General features: G+C 43.1%; 1 protein-coding gene across 4 annotated transcripts in view; it reads left to right on the forward strand.

The window, feature by feature from the left end:
* foxp4 (forkhead box P4) overlaps positions 1 to 24,393 on the forward strand; it is a 390,222-nt gene that overhangs the window by 2,687 nt on the left and 363,142 nt on the right. The window contains exon 1 of one of the 4 annotated variants that reach the window (XM_060845039.1): positions 17,148 to 17,174. The exons of the other annotated variants lie outside the window; for them this stretch is intronic. The gene's annotated coding sequence lies outside the window, so the exon portion shown is untranslated. Of the gene's footprint in view, positions 1 to 17,147; positions 17,175 to 24,393 lie in introns of those variants that run through there. 4 annotated transcript variants of the gene reach the window in all.

The following is a 24,393-nucleotide window of genomic DNA, read 5'->3' on the forward strand; positions in this document are numbered from 1 at the left end:
TGCAGGGAAATCTGAGGCTAAACTAATCTTACCCCGTCACAGTCCGGGAGCCGAATATGATTCAATTTATTAAATAGAGAAACTGGAAAAATATTTATGGATGTCTGTTCCGAGTGAGGTTGGAATGTTTGTCTCTATTAAAAAGTGCACAATATTCTCAGTGAAATGTGCCGGGGACTCACTCTGAGACAAACCGAGAGGTTTGAACTGGGACTGAATGATAATGTGGGGGAGTCACACTGAGGGAAATGACGGCGGATTTCAAACCTTTTTCTGTGAATCTGTGCGGGTCGCCGGGTTTCCCAGCTTATAAAGTTTGTATTTTGTTTCCAGAAAGATCTGACATAAAATATTGTTTGGTTTAAATCCGTCAATTCGTTTCATTGGGGAATAAGGGATAATTGTCCAGAAACAATGTCATTCATAAGGAGGTGAAGAAACCGGAGGGATTCGCCTCTGGGAGTCTCGGGCTTAGAGACACACTCGGTACATTCGATACCAAACCCGTTTGAGGAGGTGTTTTTAAGCGCTGGTTTGGAGTGAATTATTCCGCGTATGGGAATTCTCTCTCTCTCTGTCTCTCTCTCTCTGTCTCTCTCTCTCTGTCTCCTTCACGGTGAGCAGGGTACTCCCAGGGCCGAACCCTGTCCTGACACTGGGCTGAACCTTTCGCTCTCGCTAGACCGAGGATTTCCGCTCAACCGGCAGCGCGCAATCAAAAATCTCACAAAAATCCGAAAGTGCGGCTCTCTCCGAGCGCCCTGTAAACCCTGGGATCATTCCCGGGAATTCCCTGTAAAATTCCCGGAGGGAGGATCAACTCTGGCTGCCCCCTCGTTACAAAGTGCATCCTAAACAATTTGGATTCGCACATTCTGCCGAATCCAACAGCAAATGGATTTCGCTCGATCTGATTAAAATCTTTTTTTTAAAAAAACTAAAGGAATATTTTGGAAGAAACATTTTGATCCGGCATTTTATTTAAGGCGCCGGTTAAATTTGCTTCCTCGTCCTTTAAAAATCGTTTGACTACTGCAGAAAAAAAGTCCTTTAAACTCGAAAAAAGCTCAGGCCACCCGCCCCTAACTAGCGCCACAAAAATCGAATTTGTGGTGTGCAGTTTGGAAATGGTGTAGGCGCCTTTCGGAGTTGCTTTCACAGAGGGACTGGCGAGAGAGGCTGCAGACAGGGGTTTGAGATGCAGCTTGTGTCTAGCGTGTAACCCCCTTCCCCATCCCCCAGTTCGGTCCCTCCAGCTCCCTCCTGCAACACTGGATCAAAGAGTGACCGAAAGTCAGCAAGTGACAGCAGAAACTTGGGAATGTCAGTGATCCCGGGCTCGCCAGGAACTGCACTCCCTCTGCTCCATTCCTGTCTGCTTTCCTACAAAGAGAAAGCCCCGATTTCGTTATTGGAGACCGGGAGGGTAACAAAATCTCAGAGACGGGGGAGGGGGGGAGGGAGGGAGGGAGGGAGAGAGGGAAAGGGTCGAGACAATCCGTGAAATGGGGAAAGGAGAGAAAAAAAGAAACCAAACAGAGAAACGGCGAGAGAAGGTCAGCGGAGGGGAGTTTGAAAAAACATGAGAAAGGCGAATGAAGCAGCTTTTCGAGGGAAAGAGAGTGAGGGGAGGGGGGAGAGAAGCAGAGAGTCCGAGGTGATGTCTGTCCCCCTGAGAAGGGAATGAAGCACACCTGCCCCGACCGTAAACCCAGCTCCCTGAGGGAACCGAAAACAGTGCGAGGACAATGTCATTTCAAGCTTTCGAAATCCTGGCCTTTTATAGGAAAGGGGAATGGATTCTCTCAGAACGAGAATCCTCGCTGTTTAGAATTATCCAAATCTCTTGTTGGATTTATCTTCTGTAAGAAGTCTTTCCCGGGGAGGGGAAGGGGGTGCGATGATCAAGGTTATTGGTTGGCCATTGATCCTCAGTTTTATCGTTTATTTCCATAAGCTAATTACTCCCGTCCAATTTCCTTTTTGAATTTTGCTTTGTAAATCATGTTCTGTCTCTGTTACCTCACATTCGTTTCATTCTGAGCTGTCTACATTTTTTAAACCTCTGATGTTGCAGTTAGTCCTGGAAGTAAAAACAACACTGAGCTGTTGACAACTGAAAGGAATTTGTCCACAGTCCAGTGTCGGGGACGGGACTCACAAGATACGATTTGACAACTTGCAATAGGCTAGTTCCAATCGAGCCTTACACAGTAACGTGCACTGGCTGCTTCACTCGCAACACTGGGCTGACTTTATCAGTATTTAGACTTTAAAACAACATTTTCAAAACTAAAAATACATAAATAACTGTTGGAAGGAGTCGGCCACTTCCCTGTAACCAACTCTAACTATATAAACAACACGAACAAAACTGAAATTTAAAGCTTTTTTGGCAAAGCAAAAAATGTTTAAATAAAACAAAGCGAATGTTGCCCTTGAATTTATGAAATTACTGGTTAAATAATTACTGTCGGTAATTGTGACACGAATAATCCGCATTCCATGTTATGCTTCTGTCAATTAATTATATTAATTAAAGCAAAGATGCTCAAAAGGAATTTTTAAAAAATCCTTAGTTCAGGAACTAATGAAATAGTTGAAACAATTAAAAAGAAAGCAAACAGTTGAACATCCCGCTGGTGGTTGTGTGTTTGCCTGAAGAAAGGTGAATAATTTCTCAGTGTTTTGGGCGGGGGCGGGGGTGGGGGTAGAGGTTGTTGACTCTGGGAGACCGACAATCACCATCAACTGATTTCGGGCTCCGGTTTCTACAGGGAAGCCCTGCCTGATGCTGTGCTCGGGGGGGAAGGTGCATCCGAACGTGGGGACCTCCACTAAATGGCTTTGAGAGAAGCATTTGATCCCGAATCTGCCGCCTGTCAGTCCCACTCTGTCTGAAGGCCAGTGGGAGGCTCGGCAGCCGCTGGCTTTAATTCCTTTTACAAAGAGACAGCATGAGCCCCAAGGGTCCCTTCGGTCCGTCTCCCAGGCGCGCCCACACCTTTCTCAAGTGATGAAACAGACAGGCACCCCCCTCACCCCACAATGGGGTTTCAGGGCTCTCTCGGATTACAGAGACCGTGTTACGGGGTGGGGGGGGGTTGACTCACTTCCGCCCGAGTGGGGCAAGTTCCCCCTGACTTAAAGCCCCCTCCCCCCGCCTCCATGTGACTGCGGAAATCCCGGAGGGATTGGATGATATTTGGCCTCATTTTCCTGGACGGACCCTCCAACTTGGATGGAAGCCGTTTGGGCATTGCAGGGGTCTGGGGGGGGTGGGGGGAGAATGGGAAGGAGGTTTTGCAGCGAGCGTCCCGTTAATGCGGGGCAAGTTTGCTGCTGCTTTCTGTTGGTTCGAAGCCGCGAGTTTTTGTCTTTGAGTTGGGAGTTTGCACATGGAAATTTAACCAGCCCCCCCACCCCACTCCCCGATAAGACCCTGCCTGGGGGCAGGCCGGAGAAGGCTCAGCTGCTGCTCCCGGAGGGTGAGCGCTGTCTGATGGGGGAACAGGTTGAGGAGCTTGGTGGAGTTTAGAAGGGACCTTATTGAGACAGGATTGAGGAGGGGAGTGGGGTAAGGCTGACAGGGATAGTTTCTTTCCCTCCAATTGGGACAGTCCAGTGCAGAGGGCATCATCCCCCACTTCCAACAAAAACAAGGGGGCTGCTTTTCTCCCAGTTGGGTCAAGGTTTTGCAGGATGAACCCCTGAATAATCAGGGGCTCTGTCCACAGGGGCAGTGGAAACTGTTACAGAAACCGAGGTCCCGAACACAATCAGACACCTCCAGGAACTACCGGGGAAAACATGATATTGTAATCAAACGCCTTTGCTCGAAACGTCGATTTTCCTGCTCCTCGGATGCTGCCTGACCTGCTGTGTTTTTCCAGCACCACTCTAATCTAGACTCTGGTTTCCAGCATCTGCAGTCCTCACTTTTGCCTTCCGAGTCATTCTCTCGCTGTTTATTAGAGGCAGACTACCTGCGAGAGAGAGGGAGGGACAGCACAAGGAAATAGAGACCAGGCAAATACCGGGGGAGGGGGCTGAAGGCTTTAGAGAAAAGGCTAGTTATTAAACTTCATAAATCGAGAGGAAATGGTCAAGGAAAAACACAAGAAATCCAAACTTAACCCTTTGGTGGCAAAGTACAACTTTTGAATTGTTGCATTTCCAGGGCTGGGAAAATGGGGCGGCAGTTTGTAATGTGGTTCCTGGGGGGGGAGGAGGAGAGCCTGGACATTGAGTCAACCCCCCCGTACACAGCAGCGTTTATAAAACCATCCGGATCTGGTGCACAGTCTGTGCCCAGCGGGGGGGGGGGCGGGGGGAGGTGGTGAACACTAACTGGCGGCTCCTTCCCCGGGAATGGAGAAAGCACCGTTCCCATTTCCCAGTCCTCCCTGAGCATGATCTTTCAGAGCTTTTTCATAACATTCCTGACCATAACCTGCAGAGACCCAGCCCTTAGCGCTCACACATTCCTGAAAGTGTTTTGGAAACAGTGGGGCTGAGGGCGGGGGGGACAGTGAGCTGAGGGGGTGTCCTTCAGGATGCAGTATGACGTCCCCTCCTGTAGCCAGCTCCACTATCCCTCAGACAGAACAAACAGGGAGTGAGTCGGTGAGGGGTAAAACACTGTGATCACTCCGCTTGCCCCTATCATTACATCCCGCGCCCCACCATATCTTTTCATTCCCTTCCCAATTCCCAGATTGTCTCAACCCAGGTGTCCACCCTCCCGCCGTTGCTCTCTCCTGGGGTGTCCCTGGATAGAGGGGAGGAAGGGAGGGAGAGAAAGGGCTCTGATTTGTATTCCACTCAGGCGAGAGCAAAATCCTGTAATCTCGTGCATCCTGTAAATCTGAAATTAAACAAGAAACTGCTGTAAAGTCTCAGCAGGCCGAGCAGCCTCTGCCTAGAAACCTACTGAGTTAGTGTTCGGGTCAGGAGCTACCATCATAACACTGGCCTCTTCCCCTCCCTCCCTCTCTCCACAGACACTGCCGGGACCTGCTGAGTCTCTCCACTTCTTTCTGTGTTTTTTAAATTTGTTTCAGATCTCCACTATCGCAGTTTTCTGCTCCTCGGCCCCTTCTTGGGCAGGCTGGGGAGAATTCAGCCGCACTAACTCACAAAGTGCAAGGTGCGAGTTGGAGAGAGACAGATCACTCACCATATTCCCATTTCTCGGTGGTTGATGTCTTGTGGGCAGGAAAAGGAGGGAATGAAATTGGTCAACAGCACCGAGAGAGAGAGAGTGGGAGAGGGAAAGAGAGAGAGAGAAAAACAGAAGGTGACTGAGAGAGGGAGAGAGAAACAGAAAACAGAGTCGGAGAGAGGGAACAGGGAGAGGGAGAAGGAGATGGAGAGGGAGAGGGGGTTTGAGTGGGAACTGGATGAGAGTGAAGGACCAGTGTATACACAGCTTGGCCGGTACATCATTCACCTCCCTCTCAGCATCTCCATGGGCAAGGCAGTGCGGTTTATTTGATTTTATAAAAATATAATCCAGTCTTGAAAAGGAAACAGTTTGGAAACAGAGACCATGGAACCTACGGGTCCACAGATTTTCCTCCGGGAAATCTGCCCGGACTTCCCCAGCTCCTGGTGTTTCTCACTCCGGGCTGGAGACTAACTCTCTCAGAGCCGCTGAGGATCTGCCTGACTTCCAGTCTGTGTTTGAGGGAGAGGGCGAGTGTAGGGGTGCACGCTGTGTTCTGGACTCGGTGGGTTTAGGGGTCTTTTTACTGAGTCAAATAAACCCTGAGTCTATTGAACCCTGAGGTAAATTGCAGTCTTGTACTCGCGATGCAGTGTACTAACACTGTAATTACTTGCTCAGAAACACTCGCTGTGTTTTTTTTAATTCCTCTATTGCTGGGCTGATACGGTTTGTTCTCGTTTGGCATGTCTTTTGAATAGATTTTTTTTATAAAAAACGCTAATTGCATTCAGACGGAGCGCGGCTCCCAGTCGCGGGTTGACAGGCCCTTTTTTTAAACAATGCGCCCAAGCTACAGAAAACCTCTTTATTGTGTTCACTTGACGATGGGATTATAGTCCCTGACATTATTCAAGGGAGGGGGACACCAAACACTGTAATTACATTTGCTCGAAGTATCACCATCCTAACTGGATATTTTATAAAGTGACTTCAGAAAAAAATAAACCGTTCAAATCACAATTCGTCAAAGGATAATTCACCTTGTGTGTTAGATTCACGAAGATTATTTACAGGATCAAGTTAAGAAAGAATACTTTGACAATTAATAATATGTTTCCTTCCTTTAAAGAAAAAGTGACTTATTTTTGATGCGCTTTGATTTTAAAAGTTGCATTTTGGTTGTATCTCTTTTACCGAATGTGCATCATATAAATCAATTCACATATGATTACTTTAATCTTCTTCCCCTATCCTAAACATAGGCTTTTGCAGAAATGTACAAGCAGTGGGTTGGAAGTTGGTTACCCTGGGTGTGTTATTAACAAAAGCCCTCTCTCTGTCTCTCAGCCCGGGGTCCTCATACACACTACCCCGAGAGACCACTCGTTCTGAGGCCCAGTCTCACACACACACAGCGCGGGGTGGGGGAGAGCTACCTCAGGGACTCGCATCACTGTCGCTCTCAGAGACACTGCGGCCCCGGGGATTTCAGCAGAGAGCGAGTCCCGCCGCTACCTGAAGGGTGCAGCTATGTCAGCAAGCAGAGACTTGCTCTGGCTCCTCGGTGGATTTAAAATCGCCCGGGACACTAGTTTAAAGTAGATTTCTGACCAAATGTATCTCCCAGCAGAGCAGATGGTCTCTTGTACATCACAAACAGAAACTGCTGGAGAAACTCAGCAGATCTGGCAGCATCTGTGGAGAGAGAAACAGAGTTAACGTTGGGGTGCAGTGAGCCAGGTTGTCGGAACTGCCGAATTTCTCAAACAGTCCCTGTGGCTGTGACAGATTTCCAACACCCGCAGTTTCTCAGCTCCTGCTGGTCGCTCTCAGTGTTGAGGCCATATTTCACAGGAATGTTTGCTGCTCATTCACTGGGGTGTGGGTCTGCCTGGTTTCGCCCTGCAGTTATTCCCGAGAGGGGGGTTAGAGCTGTGGGACTGTAGCCCGGGTAAGGAGGGCAGTCTCCTTCCCTCAAGGACATTAGCCAGTCTGGTGGAGTTTTCCCCCTGCAGTCGACAGAGGGTTCATGATCACCATGAGACTCTTAATCCCAGATTGTTACTGAATTCGGGGAGGATTCCAATCCGCAGCCCGAGGACATGAGCTGTCTTTTGGATTAATAATCCAGCGATAACATCACTGGGATCTTCAGCTCCTTACATACAAAATAAAATAAAAGTCGTAAAAAGACATTAAGGATATGAGGGGTGCTATGGAGAGGTAACTCCTCTGTTTTTAAACATGCCTTGGGTTGTATTGTACAGGGATGGATGGGGACGATGGTGAGAGACAAGGAAGGATCAGGCAGGTCCCTGTTTGTTGTGCGGAATACACAGCCCGGATCCAGTGGGACTCGGGCTGAGGGGGTCCGCTTGCTGTTGGAAGGGCAGTGTTGCGGGTTTGGAACAGAGGGATTTGGTTTAATGTCTGAACGTGACAACAGCGCGGTCAGTGCAGCTTCCTCAGTCCTGTCCTAGAGAACTCTGAACCTTGTGCTCATCAGATCCCAGCCTCGGGCGACTGACTGTGTGGAGTTTGCACGTTCTCCCCGTGTCTGCGTGGGTTTCCTCCGGGTGCTCCAGTTTCCTCCCACAGCCCAAAGATGTGCAGGTTAGGTGAATTGGCCATGGGAAATTGCCGGTAGTGTTCCGGTAGGCTAGGGGCATTAGTCAGGGGTAAATGTAGAGTAATAGAGTAGGGGAATGGGAATGGATCTGGGTGGGATAGTCTTTGGAGGGTCAGTGTGAACTTGTTGGGCCAAATGGCCTGTTTCCCACTGGATCAGATTGTCTGGCTCTATGTCTTGGAGAGAAACTTCCAGCTGGAATTTGACATTGATCAGAGTTAACTTCCAGACCGGGACTGGATGACGTTTTCCGGGTATTGCTTTGACCAAGATCAGGAGGAATAATCCCTGTTTTCTTGACCAGAAATTCTCCCTCAGTTAATGTCACCGTATATAATGGGTGTCCCTTTACAATCTCTGGGAGCTTGCTGTGTTCCCTGACTCCAGGATTTGATTAGCTTCAGATAGTTTCATTGATGATGATCCGTGGCGTGTCATGAAAGGCGCTACAGAAATGAAAGTTTTAGTTTTCTTTCCCGATTGAAGCCACGCCTTCAGCGGGCCAAAAATAAACAAAATAAATAAAATCTCCCAGCTGTCACTTGCTCCTTTGCTTATGATCCCCAAACCGTTTGAGAACGTTGTGGATTGAGTAAAGCGAGGGAAAGCGTGGAAGGAGGAATGTTGATGTACTTATGTAACTGAAGAGCAGTTACTGGTGTGTTGTAGAAACTGGTGTCGCCCATTTTGCGCACAGCAAGATCCCACAAACAGTAATGTGACCATGACAGTGTTTTGACTGAGAGTTGCGGATTGGCCAGGATACTAGGCAGAACTCCTCCGCTGTTCTTTGAGATAAAATCATGAGAACATGACCCATTTCCAGCTGATCAGATGGACAGCGGGATTTAACATCTCAGCCAAATTACCGCACCTTTTTTTCACAGCGCAGCGCTGTCTTTATTATTGCAGTACAAGGGCCACCTTGGGGTTTGCTCTGTCCCCTTTGGAGAGGGACTTGAACGAACACTAGGTCTGATGCAAAGACCACACTTAACTTCGGCAAACCACAGAACTAGTGGTCAGTCACTGCCACTTTGATACTAAAGGCCTAAGTGTTATATGAAGAGACTCAAACAGAGGATGGGTTTGCAGTTTTGGGCTTTGTGACAGAGAGAATGACGAGTTTTCATTCAGCACACTGAAGGCAAAATGCGAGCAGAGCTACAACGAGGGTTAGAGAATTTTTTTCCGAAAAATGAAAACACTCATTTGATATCAGATCATAAAATGAACCGTTTTGACTGATATTGAGAAATTAAGGAGCTGACTTAATTAAAAATATATTCACTTTTTGTTTCAAATAAATATTTATTCTGATTAAATTTAGTGAATTTGAAGATTTAATCAATTTCATTAAGTTATACATTTACTAATTCTCCTCTGAAATGATGGAGTCGTACAGGATGCCTGTATTTTTTTAAAAGCAGGTATCTATCAATTGCAGATTCAATTTCTTGGCCCATGTTGAGTTCAAAGGGACAGGAAAGCAACTTTGTGAGGAATGATATCAACCAGTATTGGTCAGGCTGGGAACTTGTTCATGAACCCTGCCCTCAAAAATCGGCTTAGGTGTGATACTCCCAAGACCGAACAACATCTGTCACCTGGCAGGGTCACGCTGACTGACCAAAGAGTTTTCTCTGGGAAGCAGCATCTTCTGGGGTCAAAGACGAAACGTTTTGTTGAGAATCGTAACTTTTTGTATGTGAATTTGAGGCTATGCTGCATCATCTTCTCCCTAACCACAGGTTTACAGAGCTCCCTGCTTCACTCACCCAGATCGGAGTGTGCAGGGAGTTCACGGTTTGAAAATGCCTGTAATGTGACATAAAGTTGGCATTCTAACTCCGGGGAAAATGGGGCGCTTCATTTGGAAATGAAATAATGTGATTGATCTGAGAGTTGATTACACAGAACTTGAATGTTGCTGAAAAGAGACACAAGTTGCTGAAATTTTTCATCTTGTTTTCATCAAGATAAAGAGAAGAATGCCAAATTTCAAACAAACAAACTCTACAATAGAACAAACTCTACAATAAAATATAATAAACAAACTCTACAATAGAACATAGAAGGAGTACAACACAGAACCACAATGGCGCAAAATTAAACGTGTCCTTTCTGCCTGCACAGGGCCCATATCCTTCCATTCCTTACATATCCGTGTGTTTATTTAAAAATGCCTTAAACACTCCTATTGTATCTGCTTCCACCACTACGCTTTCCAATGCGTTCCAGGTGCTTACCACTCTCTGTGTAAAACATTTGCCCCTCACATCTTCTTTTGAACTCCCCCCCCCCCCCCCCCGCCAAATGCATGTCCCCTAATTGTAGACATTTCAACTCTGATGATAAGATTCTGACCGTCAACCCTCTCTATACACCTCATAATGTTACAGACTTCTATCAGGTCTCCCCTCAGCCTCTGCTGCTCCAGAGAAACCAACCTGAGTTTGTCCAGCCTCTCCTTCTACATCGTGGAAGAAAAAGGCGCTATTGGTTGGAAAGTTGTGTCTGATTGGCCAAGGTCAGACGGCTCACGACACCAGGTTCTAGTCCAACTGGTTTATTTGAAACCACAAGCTCACTTCAGCTGAAGAAGCAACGCTCCAAAAACTTGTGATTTCAAATAAACCTGTTGGACTATAACCTGATGTTGTGTGATTTCTGAACTTGTCCAATCCAGTCCAACACCGGCATCTCTACATTCTGATTGGCCAAGACACTGCCATGCTGAAAGCAATGGGGAACCATGGGCTGCTCAAACTCTCTGGAAATCCCTAAAATGGCCTGAGCACTTCCATTTGTTTGCAGAGAGTAGATCCCTGTGAATGCATGTATGTGTCTGCCTGCGACAAATGTAAGTGAACCGTCAATATCGTGACTGACAATGTTACGTTAGAAGAGGTTTTTTATGCATGATTTGAACCACAGTTTGTGTGGCACCTCCCCCAACCTTGCCACCATGACAACCTCCTCCAATTTCGTCCCCCCCCCACCCCCACCCCACCATCCTCAAGTGAAGGAACCTCCAAACACATTCCCAAAGGAATGGTCAGAGTGCACAAGTCTCTCTGTCAGGCTAATGTGACAATCCACCTGGCAGAGGGGGCTATTTTATTTTAAATTCTCCAAACCCTTTGAGGTCCCACTCTGTAACTCACTCCTGGGGACAGTGGTCTGCTTTACATAGCATTGACTGTCTGATTCTGAACAGGACAGTCCAGATGCGATGTGTTCTACCAATAACTTTAGTAATTAAATACCAGGAAGCTAGAGTCATTTTTCTCTGATCTGAGATAGTAAAAATATATTCAGCACTTTGGGGCGGGGTCCTGTTTTTGTATTTCTGCTCTGACCTTCACAGTTTTGATCAGAGCAGGAACATGCCCACCCTTCCAGAGGGAATCAAGTCTTTCACGTGTTATTCACAAAATCTTCAGAAAAGCAAATAATCCAGACTAATATCTGAACTTGTCGACAGTTGGACCATGAGTTATTAAATGAAGCACAAGTTACGTATTGCATAAGATTCCACACATTTTGTTCTGACATGGACATCATTGAACAGTGAATGAAGGAGTTAAGCAATGGGAGGGAGGTTTGCCAGAAATGTTTTATGCAGAAATTCATATTTTGTTTAATCTGTGGGGATATGGTTTTCATTATAACTCATTGACCTTGAGAAGATGATGCAAAGTCACCTCCTTGAATACAATCCACTAACTCAATGGGCTATTTCAAAAGGCAAATTAAGAATCAATGGCATTGCTTGAGTTTGGAATCATGTAACTCAGATTAGACAAGGGCATCAGATTCCGTTCCTTACAACCCACGAATGCACCGAATTCAGTCGTTTCATGGTCACCATTAATGATACTAGCATGATATTCTGGATTTATTTTTAATTACTGAATTTAAATTCTCCAGCTGCTATAGTGGGATTTAGACGTACTCTTCCAGATTACAACTCCCCCCACCGATTTCCCCATACAGTACTGTGATCATTAGGTTACTAAACTACACCGTGGTTTAGTGTTTTAAGCCATTGGCTTGATAGTTCCTAGTCATGATGGTGATTTATAGTTAGATAGTTATCACACTCCCATCCCTGAATTTGAGCAAAGTGTGGAACAGATTCAGAGGGTATAAAGCCGTATTCATCCCTGATGGTGCATGAACACTTGGAGTAGTAACCTCAGAAGGAAAAGAGCAGGAATTGTAAGTCAAGAACAATTAAACTCCTGAACGCATTCAACAAATGAACAATTCTGAAATAAACAATTCATGTTATTAAATCCTCAATAATATAATTATCAATATTATTTTTACTGTTAAAATTGGATCTCTGATGCCATTTCTCCCTGAGTTCTTGATGTGTAAGCATAGAAACACAGTACAATACCACATGAAACACTGAACTCTGCTGCTAGGGTGCAGCTATGACCATCTTGACCTATTTAAAAGAACGATAATTGTTCTAGTTTGAAGTGAATTAGGATGTCAATAAGAAAAGTTTCTCAGGGTGTGAGAGACCATTTCTGTTGTAGTGAAACTTGCCAATAAATGAGAAATGCATGGTTTATTTAGTCTCTCTGTTTGAAGAGTCACTGATGTTTGTATGGCTTGACAGAGTTTAGCAAATGTTTCTACAAACCTGATTTGTGATCTGGTATTCCTCCTTCTCACTGTGTTACTCCTTGAGGTAGGTCACGGTATTTGGTAGTGTCAGGGGTGGGAGATACTGGTGTAATAGCCGCACTGGTAAAGGAGAAATTGATGTCTGGTAACACCATGTGAGAGAGTGAGGTTTCGGATTCAGCAATAATTCTAAGCAGGCAGTACTGGAATATGGTTATGTCTGATAGTTCAGCAGCATCACTAAATCTTCATTACAATATAAACAAGAAGCTTTTTGGAATTCAACGTATAAATGCAGAATGCATGGTGCAGTAAATCACTTATTTTGTCATCTAAGTTATACACTCTGATGTTAAAAATAAGGTTCTCAAATTGATCTTTCAGTGTGTTTTTTAATAGTGTTGAAATAACAAACTCAGATAGAATTTTATTACAAGTGGAATTTACAGAACAGAATCAGACCATTTGATCTGGTGTTTATGTTCCATTTGAATCTCCTCCCATACTTTCCTTTGAACCCCATCGATGTAAGCTTCTAATCCCTTTGCCTCATGCATTTATCCAGTTTCTCACAAATGACGCAGTACTGCTCATCTCAACTCCTTCTCGTGACACCCAGTTCTACATTCTCACCACTGTCTGGGTGTAGAGGTTTCTCCTGAATTCCTAGTGGAATTATGAGTTCATGTCTGGACTTGGTTTCAGGCAGTAATGAAGCCCCCATGACTACCCTGTCTAAATCGTCCATAATTATGAGAATCTCTATCAGGCCTCTGCCCAGTCTTTTCACAAGAAGAAAAATCCAAACCTTCTCAGCCTTCCATTTATGAAAAATCCTCAGTTCTGATATCATTCTAAAAAAGTCTATTTCACACGTTCCCCGGTGCTTCCATATCCTTTTAATAATGTGGAGACCAGAATTGTGTACAATGCCCCAAATGTGGTCTAACCAAGGTTCTATATAAATTTAATATAATTTCATTGCTTTTCAATTCTGCCCCTGTGGAAGGAAACTCTAGTATTTTGTCACCTTGATGGCTTCTGCTTTGTGTGCATGTGATTTAATTTCTCTCACCCTGGGCTTCATTTAGGCTCTTATTTTCCAAGGAGCATGTGGTCTCTTTATTCTTTTTACTAAAATGTACCATCCCACACTTAGTATTTTGAAATCCGGTTGCTAACCAGATGTCCACCCTGTCAGTTTATTATTATCTGCCTGCATTATGCTTGAGTCCCTCTCTGTCTCCAATGCACGTTTGCTGTTGTCAGTTGCAATGTGAACAAGCCAATGACATTTTTCAGGTGTTGAGAAAAAAATTCTGCAAAGGTAATTTGTTTTACTGTTTCTTAGCACACAAAAGTAAGTTCCTCCTTTATTCTTCCAAGATAAATTTTATCTTAAAGTTAAAATTTGACACAGTACAGTGATATGAATGGAGAACCAATCTGAGCCATGTTGACAACACCTACAAACCTGGGGTCAATAAAATAAAGTTGGATCATAAAGAGATAAATAAAGAAAATTTCAACAGTGTCAAGGGAAACTGAAGTCGATTAAAATTACAAACACATGTATTTAAAGATATAGGAATGAGGTTTATAGTTAAGCATAACCATGCTACTGTTAATTGTATGTTCATTGTATTTAATTACATACAGGTGGTGGGAATTAACTGGGGATGATTGAGTTGTACCCTGGGGCCCTCTTGTGGCACAGTGGTAGTGTCCCTACCCCTGGACCAAGAGGCCCAGATTCAAGTCCCACTTGCTCCAGAGGTGTATAATAACATTGCTGAACAGGGTGATGAGAAGTATAGTCAGTTACACCCCAATAAATAGACAGAGGCTGAATCTGTAGTGTTGAGGTTAGTAACTGTCTGCCTTTAATATGTAACTGTCAATAAATGCATCTAAAAATATTTAAATGTTAACTTCAGTTCTACCCATTCTTCTGGAATATAACACGATTCAGTAATACATACTTTTCCTAATTGATTAAATGAGGAATTATTTGTCCGGTATTGAACATTTGAATTTGATGATAACAGAAATACGGTCCTTGACGGACATTACTTTCTGAATGTTTCAATGTGATGATTTTCAGTTGTTCTGGAATGGTTGTGTTTTATCACCCTTTGATGAGGGGGATTTTGTCAGCTCTATAGCCTCATTGAAGAAGCTGTGTGTCACACAGACGTGTCTCTAGGATTGACAACAGAACCCGTGAGCCAGTGAGTGAGTTGGAATTACCCTCTGGCTACGAAGTTCAGATCTGATGTTGATTTAGAAATGTGAAATCTGAGAGGAGGTGGAAGGAATGTCTCACTAGCCTCTGGATTATAATTCCATTATGAATCTGGTGTCCTTGATATACATTGAACTGTCTGAATCTAAATGTTACGCCCATTTGCCTGATGATTTGGTATGAGTCCTGAGCTTCTATGCCTGACCTGTGCTGAATTTTCTGACTGTGCTCAAGGACAAACTGGCTCAGGTCCCTACTGGCCCACATCTCCCATTCTCCCCTACTGCCTCGCTGCTCCTCATGTTCCATTTCCAGATCCCTGCTGTCCTCTGATGCCCCCTACCCCTCCAGCTGTCTGCAGCGAGCCCTTGATCACTTTTGCTGAGTGTGGTGGTAATGCCACTGAGCTAATATTCAGTGTCATACTAACACTCTGAGGACACAACTCCCAGCCCTTCAGCTGCCGAAGTTTTCACTCAAAACTTAAATCTGAAATTGAAATCTTTAAAACAATCATGAATTTTCATAAAAACCCATCTGGTTCATTAATATCCTTTAGAGAAGGAAATCTGCCATTCTTACATGGTGTGGCCAACATGTGATTGCAGGCCTACAACAATGTGAGTGATTCTTATCTGCCCTCTGAAATGGCCGAGCAAACCAATCTTAAGGGCAATTAGAGAGTAGGCCATTCAGCCCTTCAAGCCTGCTTCCTCATTCAGTATGATCTTTGTTGATCATCCGACTCAGTCCTCTGTTCCCACTTTCTCTCCATCGACTTTGATCCCTTTAACCCTTACAATTATATCTATTTCTGAAAACATTCAATGTTTTAGCCTCAACCGTTTTCTGTGGCAGAGAATTCCCCAGGCTCCCCACTCTCTGGGTGAGTTTTCGTTGGACTTGTCCGCGATAACATCTCAAGCGAAAGACAAAATGATTTTAAAAGGTGCCTTTTCGTAGAACATACCTCCTTCTCACCCAGTGATTGTGAGAAAGGGGAGTGTAATGTGTTTCATGGTGCTGATTGCTGGGGCAAGGTTTTTTCAGAGTTTTGATCACTCTAGGTTCCTTTGTGCCTGTGAGATGATGCTGTCTGCTCACCACCTCATAACTAGCTGAGAGCTGAACTTGTCGAAAGCTGTTGACAAAGGTGCAGGCAAACTGTTAGAGCAGTGTTTTAGATTAGATTAGACTTACAGTGTGGAAACAGGCCCTTCGGCCCAACAAGTCCACACCGACCCGCCGAAGCGCAACCCACCCATACCCCTACATTTATCCCTTACCTAACACTACGGGCAATTTAGCTTGGCCAATTTACCTGACCCGCACATCTTTGGACTGTGGGAGGAAACCGGAGCACCCGGAGGAAACCCACGCAGACACGGGGAGAACGTGCAAACTCCACACAGTCAGTCGCCTGAGTCGGGAATTGAACCCGGGTCTACAGGCGCTGTGAGGCAGCAGTGCTAACCACTGTGCCACCGTGCCGCCCACGGTGTGAATGGATAGATGGCCATTTTAATGAAGGAATGGTATTGGTTTAAGGATCAGTGTTGGCTTTAGTGGGTCATGTTCCTGCCACAGATTCTGAAGACTGGAGCTTCAAAACCATCCCAAAGATTTGGCTCTGTAAAGTTGTCCAAGAGAGCACTGCACTGTCAAAGGTTCTATTTTTCACTCAATGTGGGGAGCTAAAGATCTTCCTGCACACTGAGGGATAGTGACAGATTGCGTGATACCTCTGGAAGAAGTGTAGGATTCTCTTGGTTGTTTGAGGCCAATATTTATCCCTTAGATTGCAACACTGAAAACCCGAACCTCTGCCTAACACCAAGTGCAATTTGTGGGAGCTTGCTGTATACAAATTGACTGCTGCATTCTCTAAATTGCAACAAATGATAACACCTGAATATACAATACTTCATTAGCTACGCAGCACACAGGGATGTCCTGAGGTTGTTGAAGGTGCTATACAAATGCAGTTTCTAGACATGAAAATGAAAAGCTGGAAATCTGAAATAAAAACACACAGTGCAGGAATTACACAGCAAGTGAGTCTAGAACCTCAGGCATTAAAGGTGCTTTAGTACTGACATCAGCATACTCACTGCCACACCCTTTATGTTAAACTGAAATGCTGACAGACCCTTTGTATAATTCCAGCACTTGCTGTATCTATTTAAAATTGTTTGCAGTGGCTGAGAGAAAGGAAAGAATAGAGTTTTACTGTGTACAGTGTGAACCGCATTGTCATCATCCCTTAACCACTGCACTGAAATAAAATACTTATTATTTAGTGAAACAGATTGAGATTCACTCACCACACATAAAACTATTCATTTTTATTTTATTTTAGATTTATCTGTTTAATATACAAGGAAACTATGATTGCTATCCATCATCGCAGTCCATGTGCAGAGAGCAATCTGGTAGGATCACTTCAAGGGAAGTGATGCAGTCAGTCCTGTTAAAGATTACCCGAGGTGATTTTTCTGCTTTTATTCCCCTTTCCCACTCTGGGGGTCAGGGAGTATTGGGGGGTGGGGGGGGGAGGTGGGGGGGGTGCATGTTGAATGTTGCTGTTCCATGTATCCCAAGGTCCCAACGGCCTTGACCATTTGCATTGTGTAGGTTGAGTCAGAAAGTGTTGACAAACTGTTTAAGTAAGGAACGCTGGTCTTCACTTCATGTCTACTGTTGAATACCTCACTGGATCATAGTCCTGAGCAAGAGCCCAAACCGACTGTCCTCCCCCTATCTACAACAACAGCAACTAGCATCTAGAGTTTCTGAGAGATGTCCCAGAAGTTTAACAGGAGCATTTCGAGTCTCAACATTTGATACTGGGCCACATGGAGATGTCAAGACAGATGGAGGAAAGAGAGAGAGAGGTAGCAAGGTGGTTTTATTGCTCAGACTATGCAATGCCCTGCCTTTTTTTGAGTTTCCTTTGCCTGAAGCTTTAGGAAGGGCCTGTTCCTAAGACACCATTGATGGATGATGTCAGCATCAGAATGCCCAAAATCTGATTAAAAATCAGCAACCTGAGACACTGTGAATTAATGCGAACAGGGTTTTAAAAGTCTTGTGGTTTGTGAAAGTGTGGCCCGTGTAACCAAACACAAAGCAGATGGAAAACTGCTGCCATCAGACTACAAAGCAACAAGGAGAGGAATGTGATTGAATAATAAAATCCTGCTTCACAGATAAACATGTAATGATGTGGAAAAACATGGAACAAAATCCCAGCACAATTTCTCACTTCATACCATTCAAGTGAGGTGCGAATAATGAGGAATTTCATGAAGTTAAAGTTTCTTACACAGTGATGTTGCAACTTTCTGGCAAGGATTAAGAGCCAAGTCCTTTTGAAGTCAAAGTTTTTTTTTAATCTTGCTGGACTGTTTGGGTTTTCTCCTGTTGCAGAAAGAACAAATTTAGTCAAAATTCGAGCTGTGTTTCAGTGCTTTGATCTGCAATTCTGTTTCTTCCTATGTGTCACCAAGATTCAAAGAGGCAGAGGCTGGAGGTGGAGGTTCTCCCTTCACCAAGGCTGCTATTATGGTACAGGAACAGAAATGAAACTAACAATCAGTGAAAAATGAGGGCTCAGGGAGATCAAGTAGGTTCGGAACATTGCCGTCGAGTCAGACAAAAAAAACATGTGTTTAGCTTCCTATTTATTAATATTGCTTTTGTTCTGTTTGTAAAAAGAGCCCATGACTTCAGACTGCAATCTGCACTTAATATATTACACCTTAGTTGGTATTCTCCTTTGCTTTTCTCCAATCCTGGGTCTCTTGTGCGTCTTTAACTTCTTTCACCCCATTATTGGCAGCTGTGTCTTCAAACAATTAGGACCAACTCACTGAAATTCCCACCCTCAACCTCTCTGTCTCTTCACCTTTCTCTCCTCCTTTAAGATTTAAAACCAACCTCTTTTGACCAGGTTTTGGTCACCATTCTAATATCTCCACATGTGGCTCAGTGTCTTTTGTTTTGTGTGATAGTACTTCAGTAAAGCTCTTTGAGATTTATTTTACAATGTGAGGGATTCTATATAAATGTAAGTTGTGTTTAATTCCCTCACCCTGACTGATCTAACAGCCTATCTATTTGAGCATGAAATTGTTACTTCCACGATCTGTGACTTTTTGCCTCCAGTCCTTTCCCTGGAAGTTTGCACCAAACCTTAGTCATTTCTTGAGTGAAGAAGAGGTTTATGGTATCAGTCCAAAAAAGAACCTGTTATTAGTTTGACCCAGTGATCCCCCGGTCGAGCTTAGTATACCAGATTTACCTTTTCGGTTCCATTATTTACTTCTTAACTTTATCAATGATCAAGCTGTATAAAATGTGGCATGTGAGTGAATAGGAGAGGGGCAGAGGGTAACTCACAACCTGGAAAGAAACAATATAAAAATTTATCCAGGACATGAAGCTGCTGAAAAAATGATCAGTGTTCATAATTTGAATAATTATGATAGAGAAAGAAAATTGAGAGCTGAGATGAGCCTAAACTCAAAGTGTGTGGACTTCCAAGATTAAATACAAGTTAAATAAAAATGAAGTACTTTAAATTAAACTTTTTATTGTCAAAAAGCTGAAAGAAATGTGGCTTTAGATTTTAACAGAATAACAGAAACGTTAGAACATTCTGGAAAGTAATTAGATCATTTTCCCCAGTGTAAGTAAGTTTAAAAGGTTTGTTATATCTGTAATGAGTTGAAAGCTTCTATGATTTTTTGTAGTAATTTTATGAAGTGTTCTTTAAAAAGAAGAAATTTTTAACCGTGTGGAATTAATATTTAAAAAAACCGACAATGGATAAAATAGAGTGCTTCTCAAGCTTGCATCTAATTAGCCGCAAGCAGTGGAAGTAGTTGGAATTATTCCGAGATTTTAATTCATTTTTTTATTTTATTTTACCAATATTAAAGGGTTTTATGCAACGCTATCTCTAAATGCCAAGGAACAGAGAAAGATTCTTAATCGCAGTAAAGTTACAATGATTTCTAACTAGATTTAATTAACTGATAAGACAGAGGCTCCAATTAATTTTTCAAGGACATTTGCGTCTGATTAAGAAAGATTTAAAAAAATTTTTTTTATCATCCTCAGTGTAAGGTGTTCACATTGAGACTGAAGAAATAGAGAAATATAAGAGCTTTAAAAAATTATTATAATAATTTTATTTAAAAATTCTAAATACTTGATATGATAGTTCAGCTGATTTTAATTAGGTTTTTAAGTGGCAATGTTCAAACCTTTCCTTACCCAGTAGTTATATTCAGGATCTTCCATTGTGTGTTAAATTGAAAAAGGAAATCGGAAATCTCAGGATTTTTCCTTTTGATGTTTTAACCCTCTTGAGATTGTGTGAGTTTCTATATTTGCAGCATAATTCGGTGTATCTAGCAGTTCAGTTTTATTATTCATTTTCAGGATGTGGGTTCACTAGTAAGGCTGCCATTTATTGCCCATCTCAAGTTACCTGGAGAAAAAGATGCTTCAGCTGATGTGAGATGGGTGTTAAAAAAACCAATCTCTTTACCCTCGGTCTGGAAAACAACAGCAGCTTTCCTCCCTTAACGGGTATTAATGAACCCGGTGGATTTTTAACAGCACTCAATAACTTCAAGGTTGATTTTTAAATACAAGCTGCTCACTTCTAGATCTTTAAAACAGAATTTGCATTGTCAAACTGCCAATGGTTAAGTTTTAAACTCACATTGTCTTGATTATTAGTTTAGTGACATAACCACTGCACGACCCACTCAAACATTCCAGGACATCTTTTGATACCCTCTGCAGGCCCTTTCCTTCCTTCTGCCTCACCTTCACAGGGACGTACACCCATGCTGAGTATGACTTACACTCACAGTCAGACCACTTGTGATTATACAGCATTTGACCCCTTGAAAAGTATCTCACAATGTTCAATCATTTCTGGTTCCTATGCGCCAGTAAAAAAGAAGTCTCACAAAGAACAAGGTGATGAATACCTGTTTAAAATGTTACTGATTGATTTGGTCAAAGGGTCAACATTGACCAAGTTCCTGGGACAAATCCTTACAGGGAACAGTAATAGAATACTTGTTTGAGGAGATTCTTGCGCACTTGCTGGTGTTGGAAATTTTGCTTTGTTTCATTTGATTGTGGAGTAAGACCAGGACCAGGCACCATAAATACAATACAGTGAGTAATAAACCCAATGTGGAGATAGCTATTTCCAAACCAAGTGATGAGAGTGAAACTTGCTCTCACATCATGGAGGTAAATAACATCAACAAATTCAAGGGTAAGTTATATCAGCACTTGAGAAAGCATGGGTTTGAATGGAATTTTGACAGGGTTGGATGAAGAGAACTAGGAGAGAGTATATGTGATATATTAGCTCAATATGTAATATATTAGCCCAAGAGGTCTGTGCTGTCACTGACTGGCCAAACATGCAAATTTAAAGCAGGAATGATCATTTAGCCCCTCGAGGCTGTGCCTCCATTCAATACTATCATGACTGATCAGTTTGTGTTTTGAATTCCACATTCCCAGTTATTTCCAATAACCCTGACTCCCAGCCTGACAAGAATCCTGATCATAGCCAATAATATTAAATGACCCTGTCTCCATCACCTTCTGATACAGAGTTAGCTTTCTTAATTACTTGCTGTATCTGCAAGTGATTGTGATTCATGCAAGGCAACGATCCGATCCCTCTGCACTTTCTGCAGTTATTCACCACTTAAATAAAGATCTGCTTTTCTTTTCTTCTAACTAAGGTGAACAATTTCACATTTCCCACACTATCTGCCAGATTTTTGCCCGTTCACTCAACCTGGCTACACTGTTCCAAGCCTCATTATTTCCTCTTCACAACATACTTTTCAACTTATTTGGAATCCAGACTGGGTTTCCATCAGTCCCGAAGAAGGGTCATTAGACCCGAAACGTTAATTTTGACTTCTATCTAAAGATGCTGCCAGACCTGTTGAGTTTGTCCAGCAATTTTTACTTTTGTTTATACTTTCAGAACAGTACTTGTGTCGTCTGCAAATTTAGATACCATTCTCTCATTGATGTAAATTGTAAAAATGTTGAGGCTCCACCAGAGACCTCCTTATTGACTCCACCAGAGACCTCCTTATTGACTCCACACATCACATCTTGCCAATCAGAAAATTGCATTTACGCATACTCTTCATTTTCTGCTAACCAGCCAATCTTCAATTCATGCAATATATTCCCCCCTGCCATGAGCTCTCGCTTTGTACAATAATATTTTCTGTAGCACTTACTGAAATGACTTCTAAAAATCCAAGAACAGTAAGTCATTAATTAATCCTGTCATTACACAATGCCAAGTCCAATATAACCTGCTCACTGGTCTGTCCCAGATTATGCTGCTCAAAGAAACTATCTTTAAAGCTTTCTATAAATTGCTCATTCAGACTACTATAACCAATCTGACTTTTCCAGTTATTATGGAGATTAAAGTCACCAGGATTATTACTGTCCCTTTCTCTTAATATTTCTGACATTTCTTCTCGTCCACTTTATCCCACATTGTATTACTGTTAGGGATCCTATAGGCCATTCCCAGTAGTGATTACTTTCCCATACTCTTCCTTATCTCCATCTAAACTGATTTTAAATCCTGATTTTTTAAACCAAGGTTGTCTTTAACGATTGCATGAATGCCATAGAACCGTAAAACCATAGGAAAGTTATGGCACAAAAAGAGGTCATCCAGCCCAGTGCCAGCTGAATAACTTACCTCCCTATTGTCACCCCACTTCACCAGCCCCCGGTCATAACCTTTCAGGCTCCAGTTCTCCAGGTATGGATTCAGTTTCATTTTAAATGAGTTGAGGACTTCTGCCTCACTCACCAAACTGGGCAATGAATTCCAGACACTCACCATCCTCTGGGAAAGAAGGTTTCTTTTCATGTCACTCTACCGATCACCTTACATCTGTTCCCCTGATAACTGCCTTCTGTGCTAAGGGAAAACAGGTCTTCACTGTCCCATTCTACTCAAGTCCTTCATTATCTGTACACCCCAATTTAGGAACCCCTCAATCTCCTCTGTTCTAAGGAGAACAATCCTAGCTGATCCAGCCTTTCTTCATCCCTGAAATTGTCAAGCCCCTGGCAACCTTCTTGTAAATCTCCTCCGAACTCTCTCTAGAACAATTACATCCTTCCTGCGATGTGGTGACCGAACTGTCCACAAGACTCCAGCTATGGCCTAACCAGTGACTCATACAGTTCCAGCAATGTACCTCCGCTTTTGTATTCAACAGCTCCTCCAATGTAGAGAAACGTCCCATATGCCACCACATTCAACCTGTCCTGCAACCTTCAGTGATACCTTTGTACCTTTATGTAGCTTCCTATTGTTCCTGAATGTCATATACCCTTCAATATTCAGAATCCAATCCTTCTCATCCTGCAGCTAGATCTCTGGAATGGAGATCCTTTTTTTTTACATCAATGTGTGTTATGAATTCAACTACATTGAATTATAAAGGTTACGCACAGTGGTATAACATTAAGTCTTGATTGTTGGTGTATTCTTAAGTCCACTCCCTCTGTCCTTTCCTGCCACTCCCTGACCTTTATTTCCCATTTAACTATTTTGTTCTCTTCCGGTGAATCTATCCCCCCGACTTGTTACATCTACCAAAGTTTGATCCCTGATGTGCCCTATTTAAAGCTTTTACTACTTCCCTATTTATGTAATTCCTTTGAACATCAGTCCCAGCACAGTGCAATTGTAGACTGTCCTGGTGGTACAGATCTCACTTTCCCCAGGACTTGTATCAGTGTCTCACACTCTGAAACCCATTTCTGTCATATTAGTCTTTGAGTCACTGTTCATCTCACTAATCTGATTTGCTTTCTGCCAATCTACTCGTGGCTGAGGTGGTAATCCAGAGATTGTTGCCTTCTAGCTTCTCCTTGTTAACTTCACACCGAACTTCTCATATTTCCACAGCAGAACCCTTCATAGTTTTATGTAAATGATCAGTGAGAGACTCAGGAAAGGATAAAACACAGCTTCAGAGGTTACTACAAACACGTATACAAAATGCGCACAGCTCCCTTCCAAACTTTGCAAAGGCAGTACAGTGGATGAAATTGCTTTACGTGGAACAATATATTATTTCTAACTTTACACATGGTCAGAATTAAAATTGTTTGAATTGTTGCAATATGCGTCACGTTGCTATATCAAATGGTTAGAATGGTCAGCTCTTGCTGTTGTGAACACGTCAGTCATGGGGTGAGGGGAAGGTTTTATAGTGTTTGAGAGTCTGAGATCACCAAACACATCTCACACAAACACAATTACACTCACATACAGACAAAAACATAAACACATGCACAAATGCACACACGCACACGCACACACGATCTTCAATTTCATACCCCCTCTATCGCTCACTAACTGGGACCCTCAAATCAAAGCAATCAATTGCCAGACTCAGAGACTGGGGACTGGGGAAGAGGTGAGTGCAGTTGGTGCTGGAAAAAATTGAATGATTGTTTGACTCAATCTTGGATCTTGTCTGGGAATTAGTGTGGAATTGCAATTCTGACAGTGTTAACTGTAAACCCTGGGGACCAATCATGGCTCACATCCTGAATGGACATCATTTTGGAAATGCAGTATAAGCCACTTGAAACTCTGAGGGA

This window comes from Hemiscyllium ocellatum, chromosome 26 (genome assembly GCF_020745735.1).
Source record: "Hemiscyllium ocellatum isolate sHemOce1 chromosome 26, sHemOce1.pat.X.cur, whole genome shotgun sequence".
Lineage (NCBI taxonomy): Eukaryota > Metazoa > Chordata > Chondrichthyes > Orectolobiformes > Hemiscylliidae > Hemiscyllium > Hemiscyllium ocellatum.